This window comes from Ictidomys tridecemlineatus, chromosome 11, assembly GCF_052094955.1.
Source record: "Ictidomys tridecemlineatus isolate mIctTri1 chromosome 11, mIctTri1.hap1, whole genome shotgun sequence".
NCBI lineage: Eukaryota > Metazoa > Chordata > Mammalia > Rodentia > Sciuridae > Ictidomys > Ictidomys tridecemlineatus.
The window spans coordinates 121,699,637-121,714,139 of NC_135487.1; the positions used below are offsets into that span (position 1 = coordinate 121,699,637).

At 39.5% G+C, this 14,503-nt stretch overlaps 1 pseudogene across 1 annotated transcript; it reads right to left on the reverse strand.

The window, feature by feature from the left end:
- Nucleotides 1–860: 860 nt before the first annotated feature.
- LOC101964822 (T-cell surface glycoprotein CD1a-like) lies at nt 861–4,844 on the reverse strand (annotated as a pseudogene). Its single transcript, XR_013427289.1, has 6 exons — nt 4,616–4,844; nt 4,035–4,289; nt 3,094–3,372; nt 2,627–2,905; nt 2,341–2,431; nt 861–2,175 (listed from the first exon to the last, which is right to left on the reverse strand). The product of XR_013427289.1 is annotated as a T-cell surface glycoprotein CD1a-like (transcript).
- Nucleotides 4,845–14,503: the final 9,659 nt, after the last annotated feature.

Sequence of the window (14,503 nt, forward strand, 5' to 3'; positions counted from 1 at the left end):
AAAATAATAAACTGTAGAATCAAAGTGGATAGTCAGAACTTTCAAGCTCAGAACACAGTAATGATCTTTATTCTTCCATTACACTATACTCAATAGGCACTTGCTGCATATTAGATATACAGTAGGTGCCTAAGAACTGTTAAATCAGTTTATGAATATAAAATAATTGAAGTCTAGTCGTGGATGTCAACTCACACTGCTGGTTGGGGTCATTAGTCAAACCTCATTAGTCAGGATTTCTGAATTTCTAATTTGTCTACCTGTGAAATTTTTATGACCCCAAGTTAAGTATTCACAATGATTTTGCAGTCACTCATAGATATGTACAGAGTGGTGCAAAATGGGAGTCAAAAGAAGAACACATTCCCTATGAAAGTCAAAGAAAGGTGAAGCTCTGTCTTCAGATTTCCCTTCTCACTGCAGGATGAGCATCCTGTGTGGCCTAGTGAGTGCCATGGTTTTCACACTTTGTGCTCTTTGTCACTGATATTGTCCATTCAAATGGCCCCCAAAATATCTCCACAGGGCTAGCCAATGTCCTTAAACTGAAAAAGGCTGTGATGTGTATTACACCGGAAGAAGGTGTTTTAGATCAGCTTTGTTATAGTTATACTGCTGTTGGCTGTGAGTTCAGTGTTAATGAACAACACAATGCACTGGAAAAGAAAGATAAAATTTGATGACTATTAGGTGAAGTTACATTGTAAAGTAGCATCTATAATGCTATGATAAAGCTAAGAAAAACAACAAAAATTGGGGTTTCTTGAGATGACAACTGATTCTTTTTAAATATGATAGACAGTATTGTTGGAAGATTAAAATCCAAGGAAACATGTGATCACATTAATCAGGGTCAGAAAATTGTTAAACACTTCTCTGATAATGTTTTTATTTAAAGAATATGGCATACAATGAGTTATTTGAAAACATAGATAAAATAAGATTTTTAAACAAAACACACAAAAACAAGGATATGTATTGATCAGTCAATAAAAACACTGAGAACAGAAACTCAAAGGAACCTACCCCTCTATTTACCCTAGGAGAATGGCTCAGTGCTCACTAACAGTGTTTGCAGCAGCAACTGTAGAGAACATAACTGCTACGAATGCACTTTACTCACCTGGACCTACTTCAGTCCTCAAAGGCAGCACTTTGGCTCCTCATTTTTGATTCCCTCCTCAGTGATGCACTTGGGCCATACTTAAGGTATCACCACCATGAGGTGCCTCTCAACCTTTAATGCATCTGTGAATCTTCTGATGATTTTGTTGAAATGAGAACTGGAATTCAATAAATCTGAGACCAGGCCACAGAGTCTACATTTCTACCACACTCCCATGTAATGAATCTGCTGCTTGACCATAAAGCTCACTGGATAGGGAGGACCTTCATCTTTCCCTGATCTTTTGTTTTAGAGCACTTGGAACAATAGTTTTATGCTTATATTTCCCTAAAATCTAATAACAGAATTGGTACGATCAAAACTGTGTTTCCCCTCAGAGACTCAGAAAAGAATGTAGAACTAAGAAAGCACAAAGTCTCCTGGCCAAGCAAGACTCAAATGTCTTAAGTACAACACAGGTGTCAGGAAGGCAGAGAGTTAAACAAACAACAAACAAAAAACCCTACAAACCTTATTTAAATTCCACACAGGTTTTTATTGAGAACATACTACATATAGGCTAGACACTTTACTGGGGATACAGAGACTTAAAAAGCATGTGCTTGGCTCTCAAACTTTTAAAAATTTAAAAGAAGAAATGAACCTACACAATTGCCAGCGATGCCAGGCAGTGAGAGGTACAATTAAAGTCTGGGGATGCACAGATGGAGGAGAGATGGCTTCCCACTGTGGATCAAGAAAGGACCCCTGGAGGATGTGACACCTGAAATGCATCTGATGATATATTACATCTAACCAGGCTGACACTGCTAACATCCTGTTCCATTCAGAGTTGAACCCACAGAAGCCAGGTTAGAACAACAAATCCTGCAAGATTACATTGAACACATATTGGTAAATGATCATGGAGCAGAAATGAATGGCAAAGTTTTAACAAGGAGTGTTGAAGTGATGTTATCACCAAGCAGTGTTCATGGGTACACTGAGCACCTGGGTAGCTGGGTCCTCATTTCAAAGAGAGAGCACTGCAGGGAGCTTCACAGTGTGTCCTACGTGAACAAAAAATAACAGACCTTCATAAGGTGGAGGTGAGAACAGAGGAGAAAATGGAAATGGGGCTGGGAGGAGAAGAAAAAGTGAAAACAAAGATTAAAAAGAAGGGAAGAGCACTGGGGAGGAGGAACGAACAGAATAGATGGATACAAAGCACTCACCAGCATTTCATAAACCATAATCCAAGACCTGCCAGAAGAGCCAGGGCCACTATCACAGCCAAGAGGATCCAGCCCAGTGATTTTTGAGGTGCTGCAGATTCAAGTGGACACCAGGATGTTGTTTGAATCTGCATCTATAGATTCCTTATTTTAAATTCTTCCACTCTTTGAATTATATATTTTTCTTCTTTTTGATAGGAAATTTATCAATCCCAATTTTTTTACCTGGCCCTCATGCTCTGCTAGAAGATATCCCCCATCTCCAACTGGGTCCCACTCTTACCACCCCAGTAGAGGACGAGGTCCTGCCCTCCTAGGCTGCTGTGCTTCACCCTGCAGGCCAGGCCAGCCGCCTCCCCAGCTGCCACATCCAGGGTTGCTCGGAGATTCCATGTCCCATCTGCATTGGGCAGGATGTCACCTCTCTGAGTGCCCAGCTGCTGCTGTTCCCCTCGCATCCACATCACCCACACAGGCTTTGGGTAGAAGCCAGACACGTGACACACCAGCAGCAGATGGCCAGGCCCAGGGCTGGGGCCACTGGACAGCCAGGCCTCAGGCTTCACTGCAAAAGACAGAAAAGACATCCAGACACACAGTGTAACATACACTGAGAGGTTCAGAACTCCACTTGAGACTACATGAATATATACTTCCCCCTTCTGCAAATGTCACTTGGATTCCTCATCTCTTTTTATCCTAAATTTGACTTCAAAACAGAAAAATTCTTGGAAATTTAGGTACAAGACTGACCTTGTTGCTGGAGATGAGCCTTTCCTGCATCAAGAAGACCCAAGATAAAACGTGGGAAGGTGTCACTGAGAAGCATATGTATCCTATTTGTGTAGGCTTGGTTCATATTGAGTATTTCGCAGGCTTTCTGGGCCTTTCTTCCACCCTTTGGAGATGGTGACCATGTTTCATTCTGGAAGCTCAGGAAATCATATCCTTGGATAGCTACCCTCACAAAGCCTATCCAGGACTTCCCAGAATGTAGTTCACAGCCTACTCTCACCTGGAGATCAAAGGGATCTGGAGAAGAAGAGTAATGAATTAGAGGAGAAAAGGGAGAAAATGGAATGAGTGGAAGCAAAGGGAAACACAAGCAGAAGGGAGTTTGGGGAATTTAGGGGATGGACCCCAGTGTGGTTTGAGCTGAGGTTCACGGAAAGGGGAACTGGTAGGAGCTGGAGGTGGAGGAAGAGATGGTAATATGAGGAAGGGAGGGGATTGTTCAAAGATGATATCGATGGTGTGTGGGGTGAAGGACTTATTGTGAGAGAGCAGAGACTCTAACTAACCAGGGTGAATGTATCCATGGTCACTATGACAGTTTAGATGGGGATGACTGAAGAGATTAAATGGGAAAGAAAACCACACTGTAAGGAGTCAAACAAAGAATGAAGAAGCTGAGTTAAAACTTGGGAAAAGGGTGGCCCCTGGATGCCTCTGAGGGGAGATAATAACACACAGGCCTGCAGCCAATGAGAGAGCAGTTCATAAGTGGCAAAAACTGAAGTTTTTGAAGAATCTGGTTATGTTTATTACACGTGCCCAGAGTGTGATTGCAGTTTTATACTGAAGAGAGTGGAATAAGATTCAGAGCAGAGAGGGTGTTTCCCTGAGGAATACCAGTTCACTGAGATGTCCCACTCTTCATCAATTTATTCTTCCAGCAAGGAAAGGGAACTCACCTTTAAACATTAATTGAAAAATGTAAAATTCCTGATGGTCACCGAAGTATGCATGGAAAAACTTTTCCAGATCCATCAACTCATTATTACTGAAGTTGCCCCTGGACCAAGGATACAGGTAAATGATGGTATTAGAGCTGCTGTTCCATCTGTGAGTCTGCAGCTCCCCCAACCAGCCTGAGCCCAGATGTACCCAGGAATGGTTGTGAAAGGATGATGTCTGCATGAGATGGTAGGAGACAAGCTCCTACAAACCTGTGGCAAAAGAATAGATAGAATGGGGAGAAATGTGACATTGGGAGGGAGAGACTTGAGAAAGTAGGTGTCAGAGTAGGAAGACACATAATCTGGAAAAGTGGAGAGCCACCATTACCTTAGATGACATCTGCTGGCCCCCAGAGTCCCATGCTCTACCAACAACCTCCAGGAGAGCACAGAGGGCTTGAGTAAGGACATGCAGAATGGGGCCAGCTTGGCACTCATTCTCTCCAGGTGTGTGCAGGGGAAACTGCCATCACCACAAACATACACACACACACACACACACACACACACACCTTGTCAGTTGCCCCAGTTCTTACCACTGTCCCCTCCTGGGAAGAGAGCAGCGAGCAAGGGGAGTAGCAGGAACAGCATGGCCCTTGCAGATGCTACTTCTTTCTCTCAGAGAAGTCGTCCTTTGATTTCTGTTCTAAACAAACCTACCCCACAGACCTCCCTTCTGACTTCCTTATTCAACCAAAACACAAAACTTTTCTGCCTGAAACAAAGAAAATCTGTTCCTTTTCAAAACTCTGACCACCTACTCAGTTTCCCGTTTCCCCTGCTATTCTGACTCTCTTCCCAGTCTTCCAACTTCTCTCATTGTCAAACTTCCATCCTCTTCATCTTCCCCTAGTTCAACTGCTATGGAACAAGACTTGTGTGACTCTGAAAAGTCCCTTACCACTAGGGACACTTCTTTTATTGCTGGGTATGGAACCCAGGATCTTAAGCATTTTCTCTTATTGTAATAATTTTGAATTATTCCCCATGTGACCTCTTCCCTGCCCCACCCCCACTCCACCTCATTCATATCTCTGACATCACTGGTTACTTTATTTCCTTTTTCAGAAGCCCCTATGATTGTCCTCTGAAACAATGTCATCTACTGAGTCTGTGGATCATGTATCCAGGGCTGGCTCTGTGGGGCATGCAGCCAATCTAGTAACACATTTAATTCTCTGTGATCACTACCTTGAATTTTATAGTAACTTTTTTGAATTTGGATTTCATAAATGAAGTTCAATGAAATTTGCAAGAGCTCATAGCATCATTCCCAGCTTATGAAGGGTTCTTCCTTCCACAATCTCACCTGTATGCTCAGCACTTCTTACCTGTTCCCCACTGTCTAGGGGCCTTGGAAACTCTAGACTCTGCCTCTCCACCTCCAATCTGCCACCACTGCAGTGACCAGGTCTCATTGTAGGGGCAGGGTAGGCCCATTCTGCCATCAGCCTCTGCCACTACTCCATGCCTTACAGGCACAACAGGAGAATGGGACATGCACCAAACAGTGTGTGGGTAGAACATAGGTACAAGTGTCCCACCCAGAGCCTGAACTAAGTTATTTTGTAACTGGTCAGGGTGAGACTCTTGCCCATTCTTGTTCCAACTATCACATGCATCTCCATATAATTTTATTCCATCTCTCAGTGGTTACCCATGTGCCTAGTGTTGGGGTGACCATTTGGGGAAAGGGAGATTAACTTCCCCATACAGTCTACCAGCCATAAGGATCATTTGAGAAGCTGAGGCAGCATAAACAAGGCAGCCAGTGGGTAACTTGCATGTCACCATGGAGTGAGCCCCCCAAGATGCCTAAGAGTTTCTGAAGTCATCCTAAGAGTTTCCCTGTGACCAAGGGATGCAATATCAGGAGACTAAATAAAACACAGATGCATAACCTTCCATAGAAATAAAGAAGTTTTGTAGTTTAGCACCTTTAAAATCACTCCCTTCTCTGCCTTTTGAACACAAACCTGCTATGATCTAAATCTTTATGTCTTCCCCAAGTTCATATTGGGATCCTGACCACCTATGTGATGATATTAGGAGGTGAGGCTTCTGGGAAGTAAGAAGGTCCTGCTGTCTCAGACCTCAAAATGAGATTAGTGCCTTATAATAGGGACTTCAGAGAGACCAAATTACCCTTCCACCATGGGAAGAAACATTCTGATGGTGACTTTAATTAACCAAAATGCAGGACCCACTACAAAACAAATCTGCCTTAATTTTGAACTGTCCTGACTCAGGAAAAGAAATTTTGTAGTGGTTGTAAACCACCCAGTCTATGGCATGCTGTCATAGAAGCTGGAATGACTAGGACAAGGCTCCACATTTTCATTTTTCCCTCAATCAAACAAAATATATGACTGCTGCTCTTGAGTGTGGGATATGGAAAGCAAGGAGAGGACAGTTGGTTGGGGGTAGGAAAGAGAGGGATGAAAATTAACTAAATAAGGAATGAGGTTCTGGGACCAAAATGTTGTGAGCAGATAAGAGAAACAAAGGATATAACAGATGCAGGAGAAAGAGAAAGAGGTGGTTTAGTGAGCATTTTTACTTCTGTGAACAAAGAACCTGAGAAGAACAATTTTAAGAAGGAAAAGTTTATTTTGGGTCTCACAGTTTCAGAGAGAGATCTCCATTCATTGAGCACAAAATATATGCCCCAAAGTTGCATCCCTAGGAATCCACCTCCCCAGTCACACCTACCAGCCCACAGTTACCACTCAGTTAGTCCCTGTCTGGGGATTTATGCACTTAAGCATAAAGGGAGTGGAAGAATTCAATGTTAATTCCCCTCAACTTTCCCCTGCCAGAATGGCTCCTGGTGAGGATGCAGGTAGCAGCTGGAGCTTGGGTCAGAGTCCCACTGAGGATCTGCAGCTCCCCAGTCCACTGCACCCCTGAGTGAGCTCTCGGCTGTGGAGGGTGAAAGACAAGGTCTGAGGAGGAGAGAGGAAAGGATGGAGACCATTGGGAGCTGCCTGGGGGAGGCTGAGAGCTGGGGGAGCTGATAAAGTGTCGGATCTGCCTTCCAACAGATGTAGTGAAGTGCACTAGAGGAGCTAGTGTCTTTGGGGCTGAGCAAGATGATGAGTGTCGTGACCCAGCTGGCCACCCAGCCTGGCCAAGAATCACACTGAGTAGGGAGTTGAGTGAACCATAGAGGTGCAGCAATTTCAACTTTATTGTGTCATGGACAGGTTATTTAGTGATAAGAAGTGCACAAGAAGAGACAGTAGTGAGAACCAATAAGGGGCAGTTATGTCACTATCACTAAAGGGGCCTAGGCAGATTTCAGATTAAACCATTAGGCGGGGCTAAAGTCATAAAAGCCCATGAATGCCAATCCAGCCAGGTCACGTATATGGAAATGCTCTGGAAGAACTCATGAGGCCACCTCAGCCAACACCCAATAATGGCCGTAGTCCCAAAGGAGGTAAAAGGTTCCACAAGAAAGAGCAACACTGGAGGAGAAAGTCGGAATATAAAGTAGACGGGGAAGCGACCAGGACCACAAAAAGAGAAAAATCTTTGACAGAGGAAATGAGAGGTTATAGAGGTTACTGATAGTGGTGTGCTCCCTGGTCACAGGAAAACATGAGGAAAATCCAGTGAGAAAGACATATGCCAAATGGAACTCAGCCAGGAATCCCAGCTATCCCAGGAGCATCCAGGACTCTTCCCTTTGTCACAAGTGCTTCCCTCAGGATTCCTCTTCTTAAATATTTGTGGCTTAGGGAATAAGCATGCTTATGTTCTTCCTAAAATGCCTCACTGTTGCTCCCCTGCACACCACCACATCTCCTGATTTTCTCCTTCCCCACACAGCTTTCCTCCGACCCAGACGTGAACTCCTATTTTCACATAATCTCACTTTGCCATCTGTCTGCTCCCACCTCACCAACACCAACCTCAGCTTCCCTCCTGAGAAACCCATGGCCTGTCACCCTTCCTGCCTGTACTGGGCTTCTCCTTTCCCCTTCCTCAAGTTTCTGTCTTGCCCTTCTGACTTCCCTACCTAGGGCCTGTGTATTTTGTTCTCTTACAGCAAATTGCTTGCCGTAGAAGAACATTCAGCCTGAGCTCCATGGGGATCTCCTGAAAGGGACACTTGTATTGAATCACCCTGGCCTCAATGTCCTTGTATGTAAAATTACTAGAAAGAACTGAATATTAACTATTATCCTGTTATCCCTTGTGATTCTGGTGTTCTGTGTGAGTTGCTGTCCTCCCATCTCTTCCCATCTGAGTGTCCTCTCTCCCCCCTCTGCTTCTCTCTCCTTTCTTCTCCCTCCTGCTTCTTCACTTACCTTTAATCTCATTCTTCACTTAGCTTCCATCTCAGCTCCCAGGGTCTCATCTCTGCTCTCTTACTCCTATTAATTCAGTCTAACCTCAATCCTTTCTCCTTGGATCCCTTTCCAATCCTAGAACAATAGTTCATCACACAGCCCTGAAAATCCTCTGTGTGAAGTCAGCACACATAGTTATGCAGTTGTTTCTGTTGAGATGACCCAGGATATTCCTTAAAAAGACATGACAGTAGAAAACACCCAGAAATGAGAAACTATATTTCAAACTGTTTCAAGCACATAGTTTCATTTACAATGAAATAAGGGGATTTCTTTTGGGAAAAAAAGCAAAGAAATGTAAAACTGGAGGAGAAAATACCGTCTGGCATCAGTGTACACAAGATATTGTTACACCCCAGTTCCCTAGTGGTCCCTAGTGCTTCCCTACTGTGGTCTCCTGGGTCTGAAGATAGGGTCTTAGTGGGAAAAAATGTTGATGTTGGAATGCAGGCTTCTTTTATATCCTCGATTCTATGATGGAATATTCTAGAAAAACATCCATCCAAGAATAAAGGAAAGGAAGCTATCTATCTTTTTGCTGAATGTTACTTGCTTTTGCTTTTCACATTCTGAGAAATACAATTCTCTGGTCTTAGTTACAGTTAACAAATATTTATTTGCATGATCTCACAATAAAATTCATAACAAAAAAGTGAATGCAAATGTTTGACAACTCTATGAAACCTGGTAAAATTTAAAGCAAAGTAAATCAAGGGAACCCCTTCAAACAAGCTGTGCAGGATACACACACAAAAGCCTTTCTTAGCATTAGCTACAATCCAAAACTAGAGGTCAGAGTTGAAAATAAACCACCATGAATGGAAGTCATCAGATATAATAAACAGTTTAGTTTAATCAAACAGATAATTATATTTGAGATGCTGAAAGTTATGAAGAAAATCATAGATGGAAAGAAAAGGTTTCCATTCTCATCTCGTATAATGTACATTTCAAACTAAAGTTAATCAGAAGAGACAAAGAAGGACATTTTATAATTCTTAAGGGAATTATATATAAGCAGAACATAACAGATATAAATATTTTTTCCCAAACAATGAAGCATCTATGTACATCAAATAAATCCTTCTCAATTTCAAGAGTCAAATAGACCACAATACAATAATACTGGGTGATTTTTAACAAACCTCTCTCATTACTGGACATATTTTCCAAACAAAAACTAAGAAAAAAACTATAGAACTAAATACTAACAATCAATAATTTAGACATAAAAGACATATACAGAAAATTTTATCCATTAATGAGAAAATATACTTTCTTTTCAGCAGAATGAGGATCCCATTCTAAAATACACCATGTCTTATGCCACAAAGCAACTCTTAGTAAATACCAAAAATTTAAAAAATAAAATAAAAAATAAAATCAATAAAACATGCATTCTATCAGACCACAATGGAATGAAATTAGAAATCAATGATAAAATTAAAAATACCACCAACTGTAACAAATGGAGACTAAATAATACACAATTGAATGTGACTGGATAGTAGAAGAAATCAAGAATGACATAAAAAAAAATTCTTACAGGTAAATGAGAACACTGATATAAAATATGAAAATCTCTGGGACACTATGAAAGCAATACTAACAGGAATGTTTATTGCACTGAGCATATTTATTAAAAGAATAAAAGGTCAACAAATAAATAACCTAACACACATCTGAAAGGCCTAGAGAAAGAAGAACAAATCAACACCAAAAGCAATTGAAGCAAGGAAATAATTAAATATGGAGCTGAAATCAATGAAATTGAAGAAGAAAGAAAGGAAGAAAAAAAGAAAGAAAGAAAGAAAGAAAGAAAGAAAGAAAGAAAGAAAGAAAGAAAGAAAGGAAGGAAGGAAGGAAGGAAGAAAGAAAGAAAGAAAGAAAGAAAGAAAGAAAGAAAGAAAGAAAGAAAGAAAGAAAGGAAGGAAGAAAGAAAGAAAGAAAGAAAGAAAGAGAGAATTGAAAAAAAATGACAAAACAAAAAGGTTTTTTTTGATAAAGTAGATAAACCCCTGGCCATGCTAAAGAAGAGAAAAAGAGAAAACTCAAATTACTAAGATGAAGAAGTAAATATCACAATGGGCATGTCTGAAATACAGAATATAATTAGAAACTATTTTGAAAATTTATATTCCAATAGAATAGAAAAGATTGAAGACATCAACAAATTTCTAGAGACATATAAAATACCTAAACTGAATGAAAAGGTAATAAATGATTTAAACAGATCAATTTCAAGTAATGAAATAAAAAACACCATCAAAAGCTTACCAACCAAGAAAATCCCAGTATCAGATAGATTCTCAACTGAGTTTTACAAGACTTTCAAAGAAGAATTAACATCAATACTCCTCAGAGTATCCATGAAATAGAAAAGGAGAGAACCCTTTCAAATTCATTATATGAGGCTAATATCACCCCAATATCAAAACCAGACAAAGACATATCAAAGAAAGAAAACTTCAGACCAATATCCTTGATGAACATAGATCCAAAAATTTTTTAATAAAATTTTTGCAAGTTGCATACAAAAAATTATTGAAAAAATAGTGCACCATGATCAAATCCACCAGAAAACTTCTAGAACTTATAAATATATGAAGCAAAGTAGCAGGACATAAAATTAACTCGCATAAATCAAATGGATTTCTACACATCAGTACTAAATTTACTGAAAGAGAAATTAGGCAAACTACCCATTCACAATAGCCTCAAAAAAAACACCTTTGGAATCAATCTAAAAAAAATACCTCTACAATGAAAATTATAGAACACTAAAGAAAGATATTGAAGAAACTTCAGAAGTTGGAAAAATCTCCTATGCTCCTGGATAGGCAGAATTAATATGTCAAATTCGCCATATTGCCAAAAGCATTATACAGATTAAATGCAGTTCTTAGTAAAATATAAATGAAATTTTTTTCCTTAATTTTTCTTTTTTTAATTTGTTTTAATTAGTTATACATGACAGTAGAATGCACTTATATAATTTGATGTATCATACATAGATGGGATATAATTCCTGATTTTTCTGAGTATACATATTATAGAATCACATTGGTCATACAGTCACATACATACTTACAGTAATAATGTCTGTTTTAGGCTAGTATTTTTCTTACCCCCACATCCCCTGCCTTTCTCACCTTTCACTTCCCTCTATGTAATCTAAAATAATGTTATTTATTTATTTTCTTGCATTGCAATTCTTTTCTGTTTGTTTGTTTGTTGTTTTTTTTTATATATCCTCTATCTCCCTATAGAGTTGATCTTTTGCTTCTTGGATTTGTTTATGTAATTCATTGTTAAAGTGATCTTTCATTGTCTGAATTTGCTGTATAATGTCTTCCTTGAGACTCCAGATCACCCGAAGCATGTATATCCTGAACTCTTTATCTGAAATTTCATCAGCTGCAGATATTACCTCATCTAATGTTGAATTGACCTGTATTGTTTGTGGTACTTTCTTTCCTTGTCTTTTCATACTGCTCATGTTTCTTTCTAGCTTTGTGAAACTGTTGTGTCAATGGTTTTCCTCTTATATATTTATATTGTTCTTGTATAGCTCCAAAATCCCCCTTTTGCAGAGAAAGACAATGTTAACAGTTCCCAATATCAACAGTACATCATCTAAGGACAAGTTTTCATTATTAATTCATTTATAGTTAGATTCTAAGTCTACAGATATTTGTTTTATTTATTTATTTATTTTTGATTCTACTTTTTATTTTTTTATTAGTTGTTCAAAACAGTACAAAGTTCTTTACATATCATATTTCATACATTTGATTCAAGAGGATTATGAACTCCTATTTTTACCCTATATACATGATGCAGATTCACATCGGTTACACATCCAATTTTACCTACTGCCAAAGTAGTGTATGTTGTATTCTGCTGCCTTTCCTAGCCATTACTATCCCCCCTCCCCTCCCCTTTCCTCCTCTCCCATCCCCTCCCTTCCCGTCTTCTCTCCCTACCTCATCTACTGTAATTCATTTCTCTCTCTTGTATTTTTCCCCTTTCCCCTCACTTCCTCTTATATGTAATTTTGTGTAACAATGAGGGTCTCCTTCCTTTACCATGCAATTTCCCTTTTCTCTCTCTTACCCTCCCCCATCTCATCCCTGTTTAGTGGTGATCTTCTCATGCTCTTCCTCCCAACTCTGTTCTTAGTTACTCTCCTTATATCAAAGAAAATATTTGGCATTTTTTTCTTAGGGATTGGCTAGCTTCACTTAGCATAATCTGTTCTAATGCCATCCATTTCCCTGCAAATTCTATGATTTTGTCATTTTTTAATGCAGGGTAATATTCCATTGTGTATAAATGCTACATTTTTTTATCAATTTGTCTATCGAAGGGCATCTAGGTTGGTTCCACAGTCTTGCTATTGTGAATTGTGCTGCTATGAACATCGATGTAGCAGTGTCCTTGTAGCATGCTCTTTTTAGGTCTTTAGGGAATAGACCAAGAAGGGGAATAGCTGGGTCAAATGGTGGTTCCATTCCCAGCTTTCCCAGGAATCTCCAAACTGCTTTCCAAACTGGCTGCACCAATTTGCAGTCCCACCAGCAATGTACAAGTTTACCCTTTTCCCCACATCCTCGCCAGCACTTGTTGTTGTTTGACTTCATAATGGCTGCCAATCTTACTGGAGTGAGATGGTATCTTAAGGTGGTTTTGATTTGCATTTCTCTGACTTCTAGAGATGGTGAGCATTTTTTTATGTACTTATTGATTGATTGTATGTCCTCCTCTGAGAAGTGTCTGTTCAGGTCCTTGGCCCATTTGTTGATTGGATTATTAGTTTTCATATTGTTTAATTTTTGAGTTCTTTGTATACTCTGGATATTAGAGCTCTATCTGAAGTGTGAGGAGTAAAGATTTGTTCCCAGGATGTAGGCTCCCTATTTACCTCTCTTATTGTTTCTTTTGCTGAGAAAAAACTTTTTAGTTTCAGTAAGTCCCATTTGTTGATTTTAGTTATTAACTCTTGTGCTATGGGTGTCCTATTGAGTAATTTGGAGCCTGACCCCACAGTATGTAGATCAGAGCCAACTTTTTCTTGTATCAGATGCCGTGTCTCTGATTTGATATCAAGCTCCTTGATCCATTTTGAGTTAACTTTTGTGCATGGTGAGAGAAAGGGATTCAGTTTCATTTTGTTGCATATGGATTTCCAGTTTTCCCAGCACCATTTGTTGAAGATGCTATCCTTCCTCCATTGCATGCTTTTAGCCCCTTTATCAAATATAAGATAGTTGTAATATTGTGGATTGGTTTCTGTGTCCTCTATTCTGTACCATTGGTCCACCTGCCTGTTTTGGTACCAGTACCATTCCGTTTTTGTTACTATTGCTTTGTAGTATAGTTTGAGGTCTGGTATCGCTATACTGCCTGATTCACACTTCCTGCTTAGAGTTGTTTTTGCTATTCTGGGTCTTTTATTTTTCTATATGAATTTCATAATTGCTTTATCTATTTCTACAAGAAATGCCATTGGGATTTTGACTGGCATTGCATTGAACCTATAGAGAACTTTGGGTAGTATTGACATTTTGATGATGTTAGTTCTGCCTATCCATGAACAGGGTATATTTTTCCATCTTCTAAGATCTTCTTCTATTTCTCTCTTTAGGGTTCTGTAGTTTTCATTGTATAAGTCTTTCACCTCTTTTGTTAGGTTGATTCCCAAGTATTTTATTTTTTTTGAGGATATTGTGAATGGAGTGGTTGTCCTCATTTCCATTTCAGAGGATTTGTCACTGATATACAGGAATGCCTTTGATTTATGCGTGTTGATTTTATATCCTGCCACTTTTCTGAATTCATTTATTAGCTCTAATAGTTTCTTTGTAGACTCTTTTGGGTCTGCTAGGTATAGAATCATGTCATCTGCAAATAGTGATAATTTAAGTTCTTCTTTTCCTATTTTTATGTCTTTAATTTCTTTCGTCTGTCTAATTGCTCTGGCCAGTGTTTTGAGAACTATGTTGAACAGAAGTGGTGAGAGAGGGCATCCCTGTCTTGTTCCAGATTTTAGAGGGAATTCCTTCC